The sequence below is a fragment of the Phyllostomus discolor genome, chromosome 3, assembly GCF_004126475.2.
Source record: "Phyllostomus discolor isolate MPI-MPIP mPhyDis1 chromosome 3, mPhyDis1.pri.v3, whole genome shotgun sequence".
Classification (NCBI taxonomy): Eukaryota; Metazoa; Chordata; class Mammalia; order Chiroptera; family Phyllostomidae; genus Phyllostomus; species Phyllostomus discolor.
In genome coordinates this window covers 21,138,462-21,159,727 of record NC_040905.2, presented here as the reverse complement: position 1 = coordinate 21,159,727, position 21,266 = coordinate 21,138,462, and the positions used below count along the sequence as shown (strand labels likewise).

Genomic DNA, 21,266 nt, shown 5'->3' with positions numbered 1-21,266 from the left:
TCTGAAAATTGTAGAGATGTATAAAAAGATGTCCAAACCTATTATGCTTATTATTTTATCTTAAATTTTACAGCCATAATATATTGAAGAATATTACCAAGTAATCATTTAGTCCTGAATATACTAGGTAAAACAAGCCTAACAGTGGGATTAAAACAATTTCGAGTATAAAATACAATATGGTACCATGTTAAAATAGAACATTTTAATTGTCTCTGTAGACTTTCCTGAATCTCTCTATCTTGTTTTTCAAACCAAACACTAACCGTGTGATCTAATGACAAATGGCAAAATTTTTAGTCTACTTGTGGAAGGAACACTTGGAAAATTACCTCACTCATTTTCTTCTCAGCTTGGCTCTTATCTTAGTAGTTGAAAAATCTATACAAATATTTCTCTTTCATATAAATATTAGTGTTTTTTGAGATCAACAAATCAAAGGCCAGGAAAAAGAATGCACTTTAGTTTGCAAATATTGTATTTTAATTTAGAGTAAATATTTCATTCTAACATATGGAATGATTTCTATTTACCTAGATAAATATTAAAAATGAAAACTCAGAGAAGTATCTTATTTCAATCTGGTTCTTATTTTTAAAATTATCAAGAATTTGAGATAAACAATAGAGAGAACCATCATTATCTGCCACTGTATTACTTTATGGCAATATTATTATTATAAAACTTTCCTAGAGCAGAACAGTGGCCAAATATCCTTGATTGGATCCTAAATAATGTACTTAGGGTAATTAAACTTTGCTGCCTGTAAAATACTTTATTTTATTATCATTTAAAAATTAAATCAGTGTTTCAACATTACTTGTTACTAGTTTCACCAGGACTTGGAGCAATTAACAGACAGTCATAAAGAGATATTATTTCTCCAATGTTCCTTTTAATACTTAAACGAAGTGACCTGAATAGTATCAAAACTTTTGTAACTGGTGAACAATAATCCTTTGGAATATATACTTAAAAGATTTGAATTGTCTATGCATTAAATATAGTCCTTAGGTACAACTGTTGGTGATAGTGAGTGTGGCAGTTTGAGAACATCTATATATGGAAACAGGAAATACTAAAGGATTACTTTTAAAGGGATCTGTGATAAAAGGATACAACAATGTGAGCTTCATTTAGATCTTTGGAAGAAGCAATTTGTCTTTATTAAATGATTGTATTTGGAAAGTAGATAAAAATAATCTTGGTGAATATAGAAAATAGTGAGTATTACACCGTAAGAAACTGTGAGAGGACTGAAACACATGCTATGTTTGAATTGTTTAAGGAGACCAATTCCAAAACGAAGTATGTAGACCAAAAATGAATGAACTTCCCTTTTAAACTCATGAATCTGTGCCATGAGTCAATTCTAAAGTAAAATAAAGTAAAAAACTGAAAGATATTCATAACCTTCAATAATTCAGGAATCGTAATATAAATACAAAGATGAAAGCAAAATAACTTTTAAAAGTTAAATTATAATATGGAAAAAATATATAAAGTAAAGGCTTAAAAATGACTGTTTAAAGTCATTACTGCTTAGCTAAAACTATCTTTGAGCTGTTTTTTCTTAATTCTGGACCTCCTTTTTTATGTAATTGCTAATTTACTTAAATTATGAGACTGCCAGTGGCTTTTTTATTCATTTATTACCATCAGGTAGTTCTATGTTTTGTTAGATTCACCTTGTAAAGATTATTTTATAAATCAGTAATAATCCTCTGTTTTGTGTTTTTATAAAACTTATATGTTGATTATTTTTGCTTAAAATCAAGACAGGAGGGGATTCTTTTTAAAATTAAAACTTTTCAATAGAAGTAACATTAAGCATCACAGTTCCTTGGAGACATTAAGCACAAGACCAAGAGCTGAAGTTTCAGTGATTATGGGAAAGGACATAGTCAAATCAAGAAGTTGTGTTCTGCTGCTGCACCATGTAATTCTGGAACTACAGGTAAAGAAGATATTGGCTACTGTACTTGATTGACATACTCGTACTGTTAAAGGTTTTTTTAGTAAGGTGGTTGCATTTCTATTTCAGTGCAAGTTGCTGCATCTATGTAAAATACCACAGGAATATGTCAACAGGGGCATAAAGAATGTAGCAATGTTCAGATAGCTGAAAAACATATTGCCCAATTGACCTTGTGTTGTAGATTGTCACTCTTCATGACTCTACTGGGTGCAAAATTAGCCTTCTCTGATTGTGGGAAAAATAACACATCCCTTGAAATTGACATAAAATTGTTTCCCATGTAGTTTTATAGACTTCGGAATTTGTGTTTTGCTGAACCAAGAAAATAGACCAAAAGGCACTATCATTGAAGAGTAAATGGAGGAGAAAGTCTTTCAACATTTTAGCTGAAATTGTGAACTAATAAAAATGGCCTACAAAGAAAATATTTTGAATTTCAAAATGTCCTGTTACTAATACATCTCTAAATACATTTTAAATGTTTGAGCACTTAATAAAATAATTCAAATATTTTTATACCATTATTGAAGGTAAATAGTTCTCTCTGTATTAAAATTTGAATTATCATGAAAATATTTAGGTTTTCTTTCAAGGTCCATCTCATTTATGATTTCCCCCACAGATACTTTCTCTGAATTATTTATAACAAATTATTTTAATTTTCATTTTGCTTACTATATTTGGCAAATAACAATTTAATTTACTCTTGGCATTTCTTGATGAATCATATAGCATTTTTAATATCTAGGTCCAAATGTGTGAAGAAAGTAAATTAATATTTATGAAACTAAAGTGGAAAGAATGACTTATCTAATATGCTCACAGATGTTAACTCTGACTGAGATGCATTCACCGTGGAGAATCTTCAAATAAGATCCAGTACAAAGTGTGAAATAATATCATTTCACATTTAATTTCTTGACTACTGACTTAAATCTGTATTTTTTATTGTAGTACAATATCTATAACACTATGCTCCCCTTGAAACTGACTGAGCAATCCTATTTTCCCTTGGGTTTCTCAGTAGTAACTTAACAAATATCCCATGTTCTCAGTTGAGACTTCATGGTCTACAGACTAGAAACAGACAAGCCAAGATGCAAATTCAGTATTATAAGAACTACAGCCCTGCCTGGAATTTGAATAGTCAGTACCAGATCGGATTAAAGTAGTGAGTCTCCAGTTTAGGTGAATATTAGAAAGGTTTGGTTAGTAAATATTCACTAGAAAGAAGTATTATTCATTACTTATGTAATTTTTCAAAAATTCCAGAACAAGAGAATTTACAGACAATAGAATCAGATCTACATAGAACTATGATATTGAAGTTATTAGTAATAGACTTTAATTAACTGTGACTAATATGCTGATCCTTTTTGAAAGGATGTAGAATTTTAAAGAATCTTCTTTAAGAAGGAGAAACAACAAGAATACAGTTAAAAGAATAAAATAGCAATAAATAAATACCTATCAAAATTACTTTAAATATGTCTTAAATGATCCAATAGAAAGACATAGGATAGCTGAACTCATTAGAAAACATGACTGATATACATGTATACTCTCTAGAAGAGACTGACCTCAGAATGAAAGATACAAGTAGACTAAAAGTAAAGGAATGGAAATGATATTTTATGAAAATAAAAATTTAAAAAAGCTGGGATAGCAATACTTGTATCTGACAAAATAGACTTTAAAACAAAGGCTATAATAAGAGACCAAAAGCACACTACATATTTATAAAGGGCGCAATTCAAAAAGTGGATAAAACTGTTGTAAGCATCTGTGCATTCAACAAAGGAGCACCTAACTACATAAAGCAAATCTTAATAGACATAGAGGGAAAAATAGATAACAATAAAGTCATAGTAGGGAATTTTAACACCCCATTAACATCAATAGATATATCTTCCAGACAGAGTGTCAGCAAGGAAACCCAGCCTTAAATTACACACTAGACCAGATAGGTTTAATTTAATTAATATCTTCAGAGAATTTTACCCCAAGCAGCAGAAAGTGCATTCTTTTCAAGTACACATGGAACAGTTTCTAGGATAGACAACCTGTTAGAACGTAAACCAAGTTTCAACAAATTTAAGAAAACAAAAATTGCATCAAACATCTTCTCTGACCATAATGGTATTAAACTAGAAATCAATCACAAGAGAAAAAAAAAAACAAAACTGAACACCACATGAAGACATGAAGGTTATACAACATGTTACTAAACAGTAACTAGGTGAACAATGAGATCAAGGAAGAAATCAAAAGGTATCTTAAAACAAATGAAAGTAAGAACACAGAAACCCAAAATCTGTGGGACATACTAAAAGCAGGCCTAAGAGGGAAATTCATAGCATCAGAGGCCTACCTCAAGAAATGAGAAAAATCTCGAATAAACAATCTAACTTTACAATTAAAGGCACTAGAAAAAGAATAATAAAACCCAAAGTGAGCAGAAGAAATAATAAAGACCAGAGCAGAAATGAATAAAATATAGTTTAAAAAAATACAAAGATAAATAAAACCAAAAGCTGGTTCTTTAAAAAGAAAAACAGGATTGACAAACCTTTAAACAGACTTGTGAAGAAAAAAGAGAGAAAGAGAGGTCCCCAATAAATAAAATCAGAAATGAAAGAGAAATAACAACCAACAGCAAAGTAACATAAAGGACTGTAAAGAAATATTATGAAAAACTATATGCAAAAAAAAAAAAAAATAGGACAATCTGGGTGAAATGGATAAATTCCTAGAAACATACAATCTTCAAAACGGAATCAGGAAGAATCAGAAAACCTAAATAGACTGATTGCAGTAATAAAATTAAAGCAGTAATTAAACACTCCCAACAAACAAAAGTCCTGAACTAGATGGCATCACAGAATTTTCCCAAACATTCATAGAAGAACTAGCACCTATTTTTCTTAAACTATTACCAAAAGTTGAAGAGAAGAAAAGACACCCAAAATCATTTCATGAAGATAGCATTATTCTGATTCCAAAACCAGATAAAGAAAACCAAAGAAAATTATAGGCCAATATCCCTAATGAACATAGATGTTAAAATTCTCAACCAAATATTAGGAAAATGGATCCAGCAGTACATTGAAAAGATCACACACCATGATCAAGTGAAACTTATTCTGGGAAAGCTAGGTTGGTACAATATCTGTAAATAAAAAAAATGTGACTCACCACATAAACAAAATGAAGGATAACAATCACATCATATTAATAGATGCAATTTTTTTATAAAATCCAGCACCTATTTAAGATAAAAAATAAAAAAAAACTATAATAAAAGCCATATATGAAAAACCCACAGTCAACTTCATACTCAATAGGCAAAAACTAAGTGTTTCCCTTAAGATTGGAAAGAAGATAGGGATGTTCGCTTTCACTACTCATATTCAACATAGTATTCAATGTCCTAACTGCAGCAATTAGTCAAGAAAAAGAAATAAAAGGCATCCAAATTGAAAATGATGCCTTTTCATTTTCAATAAAACTGTATTTGCAGATGAAATGATACTATATCAAAAACCCTGAAAAACTAAAATTTATAAATGAATTCAGTAAAATAGCAGGATACAAAATAAATATCCCGAAAACAATTCCACAGAGAGAATTAAAATCATTACAATGTACATACACCCCAAAGCAATCTATAGATTCAAAATAATTTCTAACAGAGGTACTAATGGACCTCTAGTTCTGTATTTCACAGAACTAGAACAAATATTCCATACATTTACATGGAGCCACAGAAGACCTTGACTAGCCACAGCAATCTTGGGAAAGAAGAACAAAGTTAGAAGAATCACACTACTTGATATCAAACTATACTAATCAAAAGCCATGGTAATCAAAACAGCATGCTTCTGACATAAAAAGACATATAGATCAATGGAATAGAATAGAGCCTTGAAATAAACCCATGCCTTTATAGCCAGTTGTGAAAAGGAAGAAAGGAGGAAAGAACATACAATGGGGTAAAAATAGTTTATTCAATAAATGGTGTTGAGAAAACTGTACAGATGTGTGCAGAAAAATAAAACTAGACCACCTTCTTATACCATATGATAATAAATTACAAATGAAATTAAGATTTAAATATTAGACTCAAAACAATAAAATCTTAGAAGAAAACATCACAGTAAAATCTCAGACATTTTTCACAGCACGATAGATATGGATAGATATACATATAGATGTATAGATATATCTTCTTGGGCAAGGGCAATGAAAGAAAAAATAAACAAATGGGAATATATCAAACTAAAAGGTTTTGTACAGCAAAGGAAGCCATCAACAAAATGAAAAGACATCTCATTGATTGGGCAAAAATATTCACCAATAATATATGTCATAGGGAGTTTATATGCAACATCTATAAAGAACTTAAACAACTCAACACCAAAACAACAAACAATCCAATTAAAAAGTGGGCAAAGAACCTGAACAGTTACTTCTCCAAAGAGGACACACAGATGTCCAATGAACATATGAAAAGATGCTCAATGTCACTAATCATTAGAGAAATGCAAATTAAGAACACACTGAGATATCACCTCACATCTGTCAAAATGACTGTCGCTAATAAATCAACAAAGAACAAGAGCTGGCGAGGATGTGGAGAAAAGAATCCTCTTGCGCTGTCGGTGGGAATGCAGACTGGTGCAGCCACTGTGGAAAGTAGTATGGAGTTCCCTCAAAAAATTAAAAATGGAACTACATTATGACCCAGAGATTCCACTTGTGGAAGTATATCCAAAGAAACCCAAATGCTAATTTTAAAGAATATACACACCTCCTATATTCATTGTATTGTTATTTACAATAGTCAAGATTTGGAAGCTTCCTAAGTGCCTATCAGTAGATGAGTGGATCAAAAAGCTGTGGTATCTTTACACAGTGAAATGCAAAAAGAAGAAAAAACAGAAAATAGAAGAAATTCTTACCTTTTGCGACAGCATGGAAGGACCTAGAGAGCATTATTGTAAGTGAAATAAGCCAGTCGGAGAGACGAATACTGTCTGGTTTCAATTATATGTGTAATCTAATGAACAAAATAAAAACAGATTCATAAATAAAGAGAACAATAAACTGAAAGATTTCAGAGTGGAGAGAGTTGAGGGGCTGGGTGGAAAAGATGAAGGAATTAAGCAAAACAAACAAACAAAAACTCCTAGACAGATAACAGTATGGTGATCACCAGAAGGAAGAAGGGGAATGAGGAAGTAGAAGAGCGTAAAGGGGAGATAAATGGTGATGGAAAGAGACTTGACTTGGCGTGGTGAACACACAACACAATACACAGATGATGTATTTTAGAATTGTACACTTGAAACCTATATAATTTAAGGAACCAATGCCACATCAATAAATTCAATAAAAATCAGAAACAAAAATAATTTATTTTTTTAATTAAAATAAAATGCACAGGCTAAAAAACAAGAGGAAAAAAAGAGGAAAAACAATTTTTAAAAGTGAAGAGATCAAAATAATTATATTGGAATCCAGGACAAAAGGGGGTAAACTATAAAAGATGCAATAACTGAAGTAAAAATAGCTGGGACTCTTCAAAACTGTTCAAAGTTATCCAGCCATCAAGCTGTATCTTAGTTACACAATTCAAACCCTAAGCAATGTACAAGTTTAAGAAAACCACATCTAGGCACATCATATATATATGAAAAAATATATATATTTTTTTGGATTTTCAGAAAAGTCATATTTCTTCAAAAGAACCATAAAACAAAAAACTGAATACAGACCAAAAATTTCTTTAAATTGCTTTAAAAAATAACTGCCAATATACTTTTATTTCCAACATAGATATTTTTGATTGTTAAATGGAATATAGATGTTTTGCATAATAAAAGTAGCTATTACTAGCCCTGGCTGGCGTAGCTCGGTGGATTGAGCACGGGCTGGGAACCAAAGTGTCCCAGGTTCGATTCCCAGCCAGGGTACATTCCTGGGTTGCAGGCCATAACCCCCAGCAACCGCACATTGATGTTTCTCTCTCTCTCTCTCTCCCTCTCTCTCTCTCTCTCCCTCCCTCCCTCCCTTCCCTCTCTAAAAATAAATAAATAAAATCTTAAAAAAAAAAAAAGAAAAAAAAAAGTAGCTATTACTATAAAGAATAAGGGAATTTCCTTGGATCAAGAAAAAGTGTACCAAAAGGAAGTAGAGATACAAAATAATAAATGAAATGAAAAACATAAATATATATAAAAATATAAATAAATTTATATTATATAAAACTATCAGACTACAATGAGATTAAAATATACAGATAATCAAAAGGCTTGAAAGTCACTAAAGAGAATAAATTGTTTAAATACATCAGTATTTTCTTGAAAATGATATATATAATAACTGTAAGAAGTTATTTATTTTGGCATCTCCAGTTTAACCAGTAGAAAATATTTTTCCTTTACCAAAACTGACCTAATATTGAAATAATAAAAGGACAAGAAATATAGTTATTTTGAAAGAAGGCAAAAATAGTACAGAAAAAACACATAAATCAATGAAACAAATGACATAATATCACAAAATATAAAGCTTACTATCCTTACTTGAGGACATGTTTTTTAATGTGTAATAAAACACATAAAACCAAAATTAGCAATTACTTTACATGTAAGTGGCATGTATCTATTGATTAAAAATAAATTAATCAGCCCTGGCTGGTGTAGCTCAATGGATTAAGTACCAAACTGAGAAGCAAAGGGTAGCCAGTTTGATTCTAAGTCAAGGCACATGCCTGGGGGTGGGCCCGGTCCCCAGTAGGGAACACACAAAAGGCAACCACACATGGATGTTTCTCTCCCCTTCTTTTACCCTCTCTTTCCCACTTTCTAAAAATAAATAAACACAATCTTTTAACAAAATTAATCATAGTTGATAAAAAAATCAAGCATATGCTGATTACTAAAGTTGCTTTAAATGTAAGGAGCTCTTATGTATTATAGATGGCAGTTCATTTTCAATCTCATGTATGACAGTCATGTTACCAACTTAATATCATTTTTCAGTAGTATAAATGGTGATATAATAATTTTAAATATTCATATATGCATATGAATATATATACATACATGTATAAAACTTTTACTGATGACATCCTGGTTCCTTAGTCCTAATTTTAGGACTAAGCACAGACTCTTCCTCCTAGATTCTCCAGCATCATTTTTGTTTTAAGTTTTGTGTTAATGTGTAAGCATGCAAACTTCTAGACGGATAGTCTATTTTCAAGTTTTATTATACAATTTATCCATTTTCACCAAACAAAAATGGCTTTTATCTTATATGCAATTATGTATATTATAATAAAGTTTTTGATATTCTATTGTTTCATTGCTTTATCTGTGTGATTTTTACCAAGATAGTACACATTTCATTAAGGTGGATTTTTAGAATGTTTCAATAACTAATAAAACAAAACTCCTGATTGACATTCTTCTTTTTAAGTTTTCTGGGTTATTTTCAAATACTCACCATTTGACATATTTAAGATTATCTTGTTTAAAGAGAAAAATGCTGTTTTAATTCTATTGAAAATGTATATTAAGTTGGGGAGAGACTTTTATGATAGTAAGCTTTATATTTTTTGATACTGCCTAGTTACTTTTCACTTACTCTGATGAAGTGTTTCTTTTTTAAAATTTTTTGTCACATTATATAGTTTTATATGGATTTTATCTCAACTAGTTAACTACAGTTTATTTTGTTTCTACATAAATGTGATGGCATATATATTCCATTTTCATGGTTTAAGTTAAATTATAATAGATATAAAATTGTTTTATGCAGCTAACACATTAAATTTTTCTATATTCTAAAGTGTTCTATTCGACATGCATGATAAATCATAATATCTTCAGCAAAATATATTTTCTTTCATTTTGAAATTTTTACATTAAATAAGTTATTTTATTTTACTATTCCAATCAGTAGAACTTCAAAGAATGTGCTACACAGTAATGAGACTAACAGGTAGTCTCTTGGTCCCTCATAAAATTTCTCATTTTAATTATAATGATCTTAGAGTTTAGTGGTTTTTTTTTAATCCTCACTTGAGGGCATGTTTTTTTAAGAGATTTTATAGAGAGAGAGAAACAGAGAGAAACATTGATGCAAGGGAGAAACATCAATGGGTTTCCTCTGATATGTGCCCTGACCAGGGATTGAACCCATAAACTTTTGGGGTACATGACAATGCTCCAACCACCTGAGCCACCCAGCCAGAGCAGGGTTGTTTTACCGAGGAAAAGTTAAAGGGCATTTCTTGTATAAGGCAGAGGTCCTTGTTACACTTGATATTAAATACCACATATGATTTTTTTATATGACCTTTTTATTCATAAATGATTAGCCACAATATGAATGTTGGCCAACATTATTTTACTTTCTTCCCATTCTAAAATTCCATCCTATATTTACTCTCTTTTTCCAAAAGAGACAATATCCTAACTTTGGAAAGCTAGAGTGAAAAATAACTTCAAAGATAATGGGGACACAGAATATATATTTTGTAGCTAAAACTAAATTTCATCAAATATTTTGAGTGAAACAAAATACAATCAACATTTAGATATGTAGAAAGATGTTAATTATTTGCTAAAATGTTCAGTCTTTATCCAGATGTCTGGCAGCATATAAGAAAACAAAACGCTCTGTGAATAAACATAATCTCAATTATACCAAAATGACATTTTCCTCTGATTTTCAATTTTTTGAAGAGAGAATATAATGACAGGTTGGATGATTATAGAGATTAACAATTATGGCTTTGACAGATTTATACAGTGTATCCAATCGTCATTTCAATGCCTATGCCATTTTAACAAAGTCTGACTTAGGTGACAGCAGAACTTTTAACAGTTGTGCCTGTAATTTTGACATGACCCATTGCAAAGACAACAACCTACTGAGGGCTTTTTCACTCCTGATAAGAAAGTATTCTTTTAAAATTAATTTTATTTTCAGGAGGGAATTGTTTTTCTATCTGCATAAATTGTATACCTACTTGGAAGTACATTAACCTTCATGAAACATTTTTCTAATATCAGGGAAAATGATGGCCCATAGGAAATTGAGATAGATAAACAGGGCCAGCTGGATATATTTTTCATTTCATCTTCTTACATCTGTATAACTATGTTTACAAAAGATTTTCCTTCTGGGAATTTATTATTTGTCACCACTGAGTATACTGATTTTAGTAAACACTGTTTCCTCACGTGTAGCGTGATGAGTTTTGCTTAAGTGTTTATGTCAGAACATAATTTCATAGCATCTAAAATTAGCCCTAGGCTCTGTACACCTGGCCTACATTTCTTGATTCCTTTTCTCCAGTTACTATCCATTCCCCAGCTTTCAAAGTTACTTAATACACTAATGTACTTCATGCTCCTCTCACACCACCACAAATATTTGCACTGAGATAAAAAAAAGTATGTGTGGATATCTGTCATTTATTTGTTAGTATGGATTTTATTCTATGCTTTAATACATTTAGATTAGAACTGATTACTTACTTTACTATAATTCTAATTCAGTAAGTATAACTAATATTTATACGATTATGACCATTTATATAAATCTGAGGATGTCTCTGACTGTAAAATGGTTGGTATCATTAAAGGATAAAATTCCAGATGTCTGCAACCAATAAGAATTCTTGTCAAGCAATTCAGGAAGGACTCAGAGATAACCGTTTGGTGTAGCGTGAAAGATACTCTCATTTAGTAAACCTGGTGGTAATTTGCAAACTTCCAGAGCACCAACAAATTATAATTTTAAAAAGAAATCAATCTATCAGTAAATTTAGGCACCTGCCCCACGCCAACCTGAAAAGGACATATGAGACCTTCCTAATTTCCACTGTTGTTATAATCCATAAAGCAACAAACTAGGAAAACGGTAAACTGAAGCCATGAAAACGTAGGCCATAATGACTGTTACGAGTGTGGAATTTCAATCATTGAAAACAAGACTGAGAAGTTTCTGCAGTCCTTATCCCAATGGCCAAGCAGGTAAAAACAGCTGAGCTGGTTCAATTTAAGACACAAATGAAGATCAAGGAGGAATAGACGAGGAGCCAATATGAGGAGAGAAGAGCTGGATCACCAACAGAACAGCTGAACCTCCACTTCGTATTGATAACATTTTACATCAATCTTGTAAATGGGATTAGAAGTTAGTAAAACAGGAAACAGATACAGACCAGCCTTAAAAATTCCCTGAGCACACAAAACCAGTTTAGTCATGCAAGCAAAGCTTAATCAAGCTTCTTGACCTGGGTTAATTCTTGTTTATGCCTCTGGAAATCATAAGAGAAACTTAAATTGCTTCCCAGAACTGATTGCAGGTAACTACTAACCAATTCCCTCTGGTTTAAGAAAATTTTAATATTATAAGCAATTACTGTGAAGAATACAGTCATTCACTGCCTCCTTACTATAAGATGCATTAAAACAATATACTCCTCAGCCTCTTTCCACGTTTTGGTTGAGATGCTCCTGGCTTGCAAATCGTCTTTGTGGTATGTGCACAATACATTTTACTCATTACTACTTCATGATTCATTGGTTTTACTTCCATTATTTACGAACTTTTGACAAAGTAAACATAAGAACTATGCTGGAATTGTACTCAGGCATTATCTGTAGTGTGTGTGTGTGTTGATATTTAAGGTGGATGTAAGACTTGTGGCAATAACTTAAGTATTGAATATGTGGTGTTTCCCCTTGAAGCTCTTGTACTGTGGTTCCCAAGGACTTACCTTTTCCCCCTGACTTCTAAAAGGCTTCTCAGCAAAATCAATGGACGCCTCAACAGAGATTACGGCATCATCACCCACTGGAGTCCAGCAGCAGAAAAGGTAGTGTCTTCTGTGGATCGGGCAGTGACGTGTTGAGCTGAGGGCTTGAGAACCAGAAGGTCTGCAAGTTAGCACGCGTGTGAGACTCGTACAGAAACAGGAATATAACAGGTTTGTGTCAGCAGCAAATGCCCAGCACCTGAATCTAACTGAGGCTGATACTCCTCTGCTGTTTCACGTGATTTACAACTTAATTGCTCTCACTTTGGACTCTCTGCAGACACAAATTGGTGGATTTTCAGAGACTAGAAAGACCAAAATAGAACAAGGGAGGATGGAAGGCCATGGGGAAAGCATTGAGAATGGGAAACGGTTTGTGAACACTTACAGGGGTCAAAATGCTTTAAATGTGCTGAAAGGAGAGATTATATTATAAAACACCTGTGACAAGCATAATAAAAGGGGGCAAGATTAAGAACAGGTTTCTACAAAAAGCACTCACTCATTGGTTCTTACTATAAGATTTTCTTAGTGTTGTGGAATACAGCACACATCAGCATAAACCTCTGCTTGTGTCTGAAAACTGTCTCACTAACTGTTACTAGGTAATATTTTCCATCCAAATTCTAGAACCCAGACTGAACATCCCAGGAACTGGGTTAGAAATGGCCTTTTGAAACAAATCCCGTTTCTGTGTTGCTAAACCATGTGTCCACTCAATACAGACAAGAGCCTGGACAACAGCCATTGCCATCCTGTTGGAAAGCATTGGACTGAAACTTATCTATCATTTTAGTCTTCTCTGTTTTTGTAGCAGTTGATTGCAGTGCTTTCAGAACTGACAATTTGCCCAAAATACTTTAAAATATGCCCTTGAAAAGTAATTCAGACTCAAATATCATTGGCCTAAAGGATTTATAAAAGCAACATTTATGATTGCATTTTCAAAGAACACACAAAAAAATAAATAGGAAGTAGGTGAAAGAAACTTCAACTGAGGTATTAATAAATATGAGGTTTCCTATATTTTAATGAAGAAGTTATTATGGTAACTATGCACATATGAGCCAAAAGAAAGAAAACTTGGACAAATAAATATTAACATAATTAAACATTTCATTGGAGAGAGAAAACTAATTTGAATACAGCTATCTCTGTTTTGGTTCCCAAAGCCTCAGCCTTTATTCTTCTATCTTTGTTCTCCCAGGTGAGTATTTACAACCCTATGCACAAATTGGAATGATCTGGCTCACCTTAAAGTATACAATACTCAGATCTCACTCTTAGATAATGTTCATATATGTATATTCATACAGGTAAGTCTGGAAGTACGATACACACATATACACACCAATGGAGTGTTAATGTTTACTCAAATATATCTCAACATTTTTATATACATAGTTATAATCTTTCTATAGATACAAATATCTATATATGAATACAAAGTAAGCATATACAATGTGTGTACATATTAGCAAATGTGGGTTACATACATATGCACACACACGCACATGTAGATAGATGGATAGAATAGGCATAGACCTAAATATAGATTTAGGTATATAGATAGATTTAAAATCATGTTTCCTGTTAATTTCATGAGGCAAGTTAAATTACATTAACTGCTTGACATAGTCATAATCAATAAAAAATTACCTTCATTGAACAACTGCTATGTATAAACTCCTCTGAGTGTGTAATGAGCAAAAATAATATGGGATATACTGTGTAGGCATGACCCAGAAAACATGAGCGCCGACCCTGGTCTGTTACCAGCTTTATAGCGACACATATTAACATTCCTGGACCGTGATACAAACATTTGTAAAGAAGGATGCAAGGATATACCATCAGTGGGTTTCCAATTGTTTTCTCTTGCAATATGACTCTACTCCAAATAATTTCCCATTTCTTTCAGAGTAAAAGAAAAGAAAACAAAAACAGGTGTTTTTAAAATGTTCTAAAGATGCCATGTGTTCTAGGTCCCCATTACGTTTCTAACTTTACCACCTCTCTCCTTCAACGGCACTGTGCACAGTCCTCCCTGTCCCCAGAGCCATTAACCAGCTGCTGCAATGCCTGGGACAAACTCTTCTCAGGTGTTGAACAGGTCATTGAGAGCGCATGGCACAGTTGACCCCCGAGCTGGACCCCGGTAGTCAGAGGCTCCTCACCTCCCTCCCCTGCCCTGGGAAAGTGGGTTCTGCCCACTATTCCCAAAGTGGGAGCCCCTTCAAGGACTCAGCCCTCAGAGAGCAGTATGATATTGAAACCATCTAGACAGTACATGTGATTGAACCCAGTTTACAGCCTAAATTCTTTGGATTCTGGTATGGAGATCTACTCATCTGAGGCTGCCCAAGACTGCCTTGTGCTTAAGTACCCCTGCTTATCAATACTGCCAATTTGAAGGGGCCCACCTCTTTCTCCCATCTTTATTTGCCCTCCCTGTGAGAATCAAATTTTACCTAACCCAGGGAACTCCTGAGGGTGGGAACCAACATCAGACCTCTGAACAGCTTACCTGGGTATTCTAGTAAAATTTCAGCCCCTCCCCTGACACCCACATTGTGCGTGTGCGTACACACATGCACTTTACAAAAAACAGCTTTATTGAGTTTCCTCAAGATTTATCTTCATCTTATTGTTTTGTGATCTGCTTTCCCCATTTGAAGTAACATTTTCAAGGGGAGACTTTTTTTTTCATTGTGGTATTTTACATATGAAATTTACCAATTTAACCATTTTTAAATGTACAATTTAGTGGCATTAAGCAGGTATGCAATGTCGCACAACCATCGCCATCTATCTCCCGAACTTTTTTATCAGCCCAAACAGAAATTCTGTACTCATTAAATACTAGTTCCACATCTTCCCCTCTCCCCAGCTTCTAGTAACCTTTGTTCTACTTTGTCTCTATGAACTTGCCTACTTTAGGTCCCTCATATAACTGGCATTATGCAATGTTCATACTTTAGTGTCTGGCTTATTTCACCTGGCATAATGTTTTCATGGTGCATGTTGTAGCATTTATCAGCATATTATTTCTTTAAGGCTGAATAATTTTCCATTGTTTGCATATACCACCTTGTGTTGATCCACTTATCTGTTGATGAACATTTGAATGGTTTCCCTCTTATGGCTACTACGAATAATACTTCAATAAGCATTGGTGTAAAGGAACCTGTTTGAGTCTGACTTTTATCTGATTAATTTGCTAGGTCTACAGGGCTTATAATAATGCCTGGAACACAATAAATAAGGGGTTGTACTTTTTTTTCCTTCATTTCCCTATTTCTGCTCTGTTCTGAGTCCCAGAAGAGAGACATCTATGGATGACATAACAAAATATCATCGATATGGCGGTTTAAACAACAGAAGCTTATTTTCTTAATGTTCTGAAGGCTGGAAGTCCAAGATCAAGGTACTGGCAGGTTTAGTCTTTTTCTGGGTCCTCTCCACTTCATGTGTAGATGGCTGCCTTTTGGCTTTGTCCTCACATGGTCTTCCTTCTGTGTGTGTCTGTGTCCTACATTCCTCTTCACATAAAGACACCAGTCATATTGGACTAGAACCTGCGCATGCCACCTCATTATATGCTAATAACCATTTTAAAGGCCTGTCTCCAAATACAGACATATTCTGAAAAATTAGGGGTTAAGATTCCAACACAAGAATATTGGTAAGATGCAATTTAGCCTAAAACATCCCCTCCTCCCCATGCCAAAGCAGTCACTGAATCTTCTCAATTCCCTTTTCAAAAACTTTCTCTTAAATGCATAAACTCATCCCTGATCCCCCTCTCACAATCCAGACCACAATCATCCTTGACTTTAGTCTCTATCTCTAGTACTAACCTCGCCCGGTTGATCCTGATCCCTTAAAAAGCATTTCCCCAGGGCGCTATTCCCTATGAGATTCTGTATGGTTCCTTCTGTTAGTGACTTTCATAAATCCCTGCCTTCTTCCTTTATTACCTTTATCACACATCCCAGTTTTCAGGTGATACTCTAGTCTTCTCTGGTTGATAGAGTCAGACTACTAGGGTTTAAAACCACTCAGTAGATATCAAACCTTAAGAAAGTTACTCAAATACTCTGTCTCAGGTTCCTCGTTTGTAAAGGAAATTAATCTCAAATGTGAGGGTAAGCAGAATTTGTCACCCTAGGGTATTTAAGGGGGGGAGGATAGTGATTATTTTAAGTGGGTTTATTTTTAAGAGACAAAAGTTGTAGAAACTCTGACCTTCCTCCAACTTCTTCAAATAATTTTAGATAAAGTGCTCCAAGAAAGAAGCTATTGTTGCAGATAACCGTAGTTTGATATCAACTGGTGTGATAGGGAAGAACCTCACACTGCTTGTCTGATCCAAGTCCTCTCAATGCCCCATTGAAAGGAGGCCCAGCCAGCATTTACTTACCAAACATTTGTGTTCCTATCTCCATATGAATTGACTCTCATGGGCAGGAACAAACCTTCCTCTATCCTCAAGGTTTTTCTGACTGGTCTAATAATCAAATAGACGTGAGGCACATTAGTAAGAGAAAATAACTAAATGCAGTCCATATATATATATATATGTATATATATATATTTATATATGGGAATATTGCATGCAAGAGAGAGTCAGAGATGCAATGGCAGGAGAGGTTCAGAGATAGAAAGGAGGATTGTGGTATATAAGACATCTGGAGCTAGGGATGAGGTAATGTGCCTCAGGGGCTTCCAAGGGCCATAGCAAGATGATTAGGACAGAACTTTACTGATGGAAGTTTGCCCTGCCCTATAGATAAGTCAAAAGAGGTCATCTCTGATGATCTCTTACTATGGACAAAGCCCCTAATTCACTTCTTCTGGGTAGTTAAAGGGAGGGGCAGATGCTTCTCTTGAACCTGAAGCTAAAATTGCCTTTGGCTCAAAGTAATCTGCATACCACAGAGACACATCTTGGGATGGCTGGATCTGAACCTTTCTGCCCTTTGAGTTCCCAACCACCACCTCCCTTCTAAGTCCAGATGACAGCATACAAGCCTTAATTGTCTGATCTGTCCTCAGGCCTCAGATTTGTATAGAAATACCCTATGAAGATATGTAATAAATTTGGGCATTTTCTCCTATTTATCTCTCATGTTTATTTGATTATTAGTCTAGCCACAAGAATTTGAAAGTGGTAGGAGGAAAAATAATTTTTTTTCCTAGCCCACAAATGTATGTAATGAGAATGAAATTAGATAAACTATACTAGTTGTTTAGAACTGTGTCTGGCACTTAGTAAGTTGTGAGTGTTAACTGTTATGACTCATTTCATCTTCCACCTACAGCCACAGACTTTATATAAAGTCCAGAAGTGAGTTTGCCGTGCTCACTGATATATCCCTAATGCCCTACACAGGGCTTATATGCATGCAATATGTATCCAGTATATATGTTTGTAATGAATAACGACATGGACATAGAACAATTTGGCCTCTTATGACTGGGATTGAAATAATTATTGAGACTAGCCCTAAAAACAACATTGAAGAAAGAGTTCAGGTGTAGATGTTAGAAGTCGACATCTCTTGACTAAAGAGGGTTCCTACAGACAAATAATCTGTGGGGATAGGTATAGTAACAGTATTTAAATGCAAAACAAAACATTTATTTGTAACTCAGCTCTAACAGGCACACTAGCAAGAAGAGCAAAGATTTAAGTATGAAGAAGAGCTGAATTGGTAAAGACTATGTATTTGAAACGACAGACTGCAATTTCCACACAATATGAACAGAAACAGTCAGGTGAGGCTGAAGGAAGAGGTGAGTGCCAGAGCCAAACCAGCAGCCAAAGCAGCTGGCAGACTTGGCAAGTGGCCCCTCACCTGGCAGCTTGTCTGCAGAGGTCCTCGAGCAAGCCAGCCTTGATCTGAGTCCTTCTGTACAATTTCTAAAGGCTAGGGTTGCACAACTTCTGACTTTTTCTTATTTCTTAGTATGATAATTTAGAAAGCAGTCACTTTAGTGTTTTGATTTTGCAACAATGGATTATTTTCTTGAAGACTTGATTATTCCCTTACTGCTTTGTTCTTTTCTAACTCCAAGAAGTTTTTGGATACCTAAGAAAAAATTGAGAATAAAATAAAGACTTTTGGTTAAGGCTTTTCTTTCTTTCTCCCTCCCTTCCTCCCTTCCTCCCTCCCTCCTTTCCTTCCTCCCTTCCTCCCTTCCTCCTTCCTTCCTTCCTTCCTTCCTTCTTTCCTTCCTTCCTTCCTTCCTTCCTTCCTCCCTCCCTCCCTCCCTCCCTTCCTTCTTTCCCTCCTTCCTTTAATTTAGAAATTTAAAGTAGGTCCCTCAAAACTAGACACCTGTGTTAGAAGATAAAGCAACATTACAGGATGTGTCTGAAAGGGAGAAAATTTGCCTCCCCCAAATATATCTCCAGTAGAAGCTCTGAAAACCAAATAGAAGTTACCCTTTTATAAGATAAAATTTACAAGAACAATCTGCATTTGTTAGGGTGTGTCCCTCTCTACATCAGGAAGAGAAAGACGGGCAAATCACTAGACTTTCATTAATTTCAGAAGGCAGCTGACTTAAATCTTTGTAAAAGTCCTGCCTCGTTTACTGTTCATTTCCTGATATCCCTCTGTACCTGCCTGCCACACCCTGCAACACTTTCCTTTGTCTTTAGCTAGAAATGGTATTTAAGGTGATGCCTTCCATCATTTCAGTGAGTTTCTCAGTTTTCCTGGGTATTCTCCATATATGTAAGAGGTATACATATTGTTAAACTTATGTTATTTTTTTCTTTTTCTTCTGTTAGTCTGCCTTTTTTTTTTCCTGTTAATCTGCCTCATTCAGCCAAGAACCTGGAATGGTAAAGGGAAATACCTTTATCTTCCCTACATTTTTTATTATTGTATAATGGTGAGAGAGAGAGGGAGAGAAAGAGAGAGAGAGATCATGACAAGAAGTATTCATGTTGCCTCTCGGCAATCAGACTTTCCCCATGTGAGACTGCCATATAGGTGCCTTTGGAAAACATAACGAAAGTAATGTATTCCCCAGCACTGAAGCTGAGAACTGCCGGGCAGGTTCTCCTCCACGAACCCTACATTTGAATATTTGTCTGCCAAAGTATACAATGTACAAAAATTAGTGCTTGTTTATTTTTTTGTTAACTGTGGATCACCTGTAGATTTAGAGTTTAAACAGAGCTTCCACTTAACAAGATCTACCAAATTATAAGAATGTGTGCTTTTAACTAATCAGTTCATGCTTTCATAATTAATCCATTTTAGTGACACTTTTGGAAACATAAAATATTTTTTGAGGATTATTTCAATGACCCTTAGGGTTTTGTGTCTGGAATATAAAACATAAGACCAATTACTTCTACTAATATTATTTCAACTTCACATTCAAGGTAGTGGTGGAATAATAAAAAGAATTGAGAATCTGGAACACTGACAATGCATTTGCACTTTTCTCTAATGAAATCTATTTATTCATAGCAGAGAAAAAAGATGTATAAAGAAAATTATGTTCTTTGGAAGATAATACTAAATTGCATGTACTTTTGTCTTCTATTTTTCTTTTTTTTTGTTATACTTTGATTTTAATGGTGTGTTGGGCAGGCCACTACAAGATGTGATACTTTGGCATATTAATGCAATTTTTTCTTGTTTCAATACAGTTGTCCCAGTTTTTCCCCCATGTTCTTCGCTGCCCTCCCAACCCCTTGCCCTCCACTCCCACAGCCAATCCCCACCCTGTTGTCCATGTCCATGAGTCCTTTATACACATGTTCCTTGACTAGGCCCTTCCCCTTCTTTACCCCTTTATCCCTCTCCCCCCTCCTCTCTGGTCACTGTCAGTTTGTTCCTTGTTTCCATGCCTCTGATTCTATTTTGCTGTTTTTTTGTTTTGTTCTTTAGGTTCCACTTATAGGTGAGATCATATGATATTTGTCTTTCCCTACCTAGCTTATTTCACTTAACATGCTACTCTCCAGTTCCACCCATGTTGTTATAAAAGGTAGGAGTTCGCTTTTTCTCCCTGCTGCATAGAATTCCATTGTAAATAGGAATTTGCATTATGTAAATGTACCACAGTTTTTTGATCCACTCATTTACTGATGAGCATTTAGGCTATTTCTAGCAGTTGGCTATTTTAAATAATGCTGGTATGAACATAAGGGTGAGTAAGTTCTCTTGCATTGGTGTTTCAGGATTCTTTTTTTTTTTTTTTTTTTTTTAATCATTGTTCAAGTACTGGATTCTTAAGGTATAATCCCAACAGTGGAATCACCGGATCAAAGGCAGTTCCATTGTTAGTTTTTTGAGGAAACTCCATGCTATTTCCCACAGGGCTGTGACATTTGCCTTCCCACTGACAATGCATGAGGGTTCCCTTTTCTCCATAACCTCCACAGCACTTTTTGTTTGTTGATTTGCTGATGATGGCTATTCA

The 21,266-nt window shown here is 34.2% G+C and overlaps 1 protein-coding gene across 5 annotated transcripts in view; it reads right to left on the bottom strand.

Annotated features, from left to right (window-relative positions):
- CDH18 (cadherin 18) overlaps positions 1-12,920 on the bottom strand; it is a 488,064-nt gene extending 475,144 nt beyond the window's left edge. For all 5 annotated transcript variants that reach the window (XM_036020243.1, XM_028511442.2, XM_036020244.1 and 2 more), the window contains exon 1: positions 12,777-12,920. The gene's annotated coding sequence lies outside the window, so the exon portion shown is untranslated. The remainder of the gene's footprint in view (positions 1-12,776) is intronic.
- Between the last annotated feature and the right edge of the window lie 8,346 nt (positions 12,921-21,266).